Consider the following 3,280-nt stretch of genomic DNA (forward strand, 5'->3'; position numbering starts at 1 on the left):
AGTTGAACCACCTGATGATGATGCACTTATTCCTGAGACATCTTTGAATAATGCGCGACATGTTCCTGAGCTCTCAAAGTCCCCAACACAACCTTCCCAAGACTCCCATAATTCATCGGCTTTATCATCTGAAACCATTGATGACTTCACTTCCTTCGGCGGGCTGATAGCAAGGAGAAAAATAAGAGGAAGAGGGCGAAAAAAAAACCCTACAACCTCAGCGCCACAGAAGAGGAGCTGATGCTGGAGTTTATCATGGACAATCCTGTGCTGTGGAATGTGAAGATGACAGATTATAGGCGAAAAGACAAGAAAAAGAAGATCTGGGAAGAGCAAGCACATCAGATGAATAAGACTGTTGACATCCTCAAGGGCTGGTTCAGATCGCTGCGCGACACCAATACGCGCCTTGACAAAAAGAAAAGCGGGGATAGTGCTCCAAACCTGACTAAGAGAAACAGTGGATCCTCTCAAAGTTTGCCTTCCTGAAGACTGTCACTCGCCACCGACCGGAGCTCATGCAGAGTGTAAGTATACAACCATATTACCTTAGCAACATGATAACCAAGTAATTTGAGACAATTTCCACATGATATTTTTGGTTTTTTTAGGTGAAGGAAACCATCCAGCTTCACAGAGGAGATCTCAATGCTGCCGAGAGCGCCTGCGCTGATATGCAGATGTCTTAGATGAAGTCACTCCAATACCATCATCTACCGCTGGAAGGTCCCACAAGCGACCTCAGGACACAGAGAGTGACGTCCTTGAGACTCTACAGAAGAGAGTTGCTGAGTCTGGCACCATCCTCAAAGACATCTACAAAGCTAAACAACAGCCCATTACAGCACGAAGTGTCTTTGCAAATTATGTTAAAGAGAGCCTTTTGACTATGTCCAAGTCCAAGTACAAGAAGGCAAGGTCCTCCATCAATAGGTTATTGTCTGAACTCATGGATGAGGACAGCGATGATGAATTTCCAAGTGCAATGGCGGCTCCATCTATCAAAGTGAACCAACAAGGGATCCCTTCTCAACCACCCCACGATTTGCACCCCACTACAAAGTCACCCGAACATTACTAGTCTTTCAGGATTTCGAGACATCATGGAATCTACTGATGATATTGGATTTCAGGATGAGGTTCTCAACCTTCACCACCAACGTGAAAGAAGTATTGACTATAGACCACGGCGGCTGTATGGCTTCATCATTGTCTCTCGGAGGGCAAAGGCATCGTCACCTACAAAGAAGTAGGGGACACTCTGATAGTCATTTGGTAAAGCATCGGGGATGGGGAATCCTATAGTTCCGTCTTCTGTTAATTCTTTGATTTCAGAGTTGTTGTAGATCTGTGCGTCCGATGATGACCCTTTACCACCGAGGTCTGCCCAGATGAATTTATAATCTGCGTCTACAAGGCCCATGAGTACAACAGAGAAGAATCCCTTTTAGTTGAAATATTGGGATCCACTTTTTGGTGGACATTTGCAGGCAATGTGCTTTCCATCTATAGCACCACATGTAGGGGGAAGTTCCACCTCTTGAGGAACTTATCAGATATGGCACGCCATCCCTCTGGCGTGGTAGGGCAGGTCATTACTTCGGACATGTATTCGTCGATGATGGCTTGGCAAACCTCTCTGACAATAAGTGACTGGGTGTTGTGGGGGACCCGGCCTCCATCCGTACTTCATGGCTGAACGCGTGCTCCCAGAGGCAAGGTGTCGCAAAGTCAAAGAGAGCTTCAGCCCAGGCTCCAGGGGTCGCCTATACCAGGTATGTTTCTTGGTGATCCTGCAGGGACTCGCTCTTGCTAGAAGCTCATCAAACATCTCGGGGACCATCCGCATAAAGTTCTTGAAACATCGCGTATCCTCGCTTCGGAGTTCCACCAGAAGTTGGTCGTAAATGCCAAACTGCCTTCGCCTTCCGATCCATGATCTCATCCATACCTCACGTCTTTTTCTTTTTCTCCTTTTCCTTCTGTTATTTTCTATGTGACGAATCGTCAAAGCTATGAGATCAAACTGGTATTCAAGAACAGCTAACTCCATCCTTTATCCTCGAAGGTACAAGATGATATGAAGGCATCCAACATAAATATATATTATAGACAAAAAATGACATGCTATAATATTTATAATTATACCCTTTCTCGTAACGTTTGCAATACGCTGAAGATACGACGACTAGGCGTTAACTATACGCTAATTGTACGGTAAATGCGTTACTTAATCGTCAGTCATAAGCTAAGCCCTCTATAGATGTTAAACATACGTCATACATAAGTTAGACCTTCGTTACTGATGCGCTATCAACACGTTAGTTGTACGGCACACTTACTCATTTGCGTATGATTAGCGTACTCAACCTATTAATACAGTACATTTAGCGTCCTTCTGCCGTATTCAGCGTATGACTAGCTTATCTTAACCGTATAAACCATACGTCCAAACACGCACATACATTTTTAAGCATGCTTAAAAAAAATTTTCTTCCTCGGCGTATACCAGCGTTTGTGACCGTGCTCGGAACGTGTATAACTTACGCACGACGTACCACCAGCATATTTCAGCGTATTCCGGCGTATGCGTGATATTTATCATACGCTGCCATACGCTAATGTGATACGCAACAGTGTGACAGGGCCTTAACCCACAATTGAGAAGTCATGTTTGTCCACACCCAAAACATAAATTTCATCGACTAATCTTTAAGTCTAGATGCCTGTGTATGTTCCCAAGAAAGAATTTTTGTGGATTGAAATTGTACATGAAAATATATACTCCGATAGAATATGTGTTAGTATTTGCTTTGGAGGTAAATAAATCTCGTAATACTTGTCACAACTAATAAGCGTGCAAGTGTATTGTCATAAGCCTGCAGCCTGTTTGAGCTAACTTTTGTAATTCTTATAGTTGAAAAATTACAACTATCCGTGACCAAATTTAGGTGCCAGAATGTGTTATGAATTAATATCATTTTCTATACAGGATCAGTTTTCTTGCCACTCCCTCTAAAACACATGAAAACATTTCGCCTACAATCATATGCATGAATGCAGGGCAATGCCTATATATATATATAGGCATATAGATAAGAAAAATTTTGAGTCGTTAGTATTCGCTTTGAACGTATAGAATTTTATCTATAATAATTATTGTCGCATGTGATTCTTGAAATAGATCAGTTCATTTCTGGTTTCATCGCCGACTGTTACCGTTATCTATTATTTAATTTAAATAATAAATTTTATTTAATTTAAATAATTGAAAGGCAAT

Source organism: Dendronephthya gigantea, unplaced genomic scaffold (assembly GCF_004324835.1).
Source record: "Dendronephthya gigantea isolate DGI-Jeju-01 unplaced genomic scaffold, DenGig_1.0 000186F, whole genome shotgun sequence".
In the NCBI taxonomy this organism is placed as follows: Eukaryota; Metazoa; Cnidaria; class Anthozoa; order Malacalcyonacea; family Nephtheidae; genus Dendronephthya; species Dendronephthya gigantea.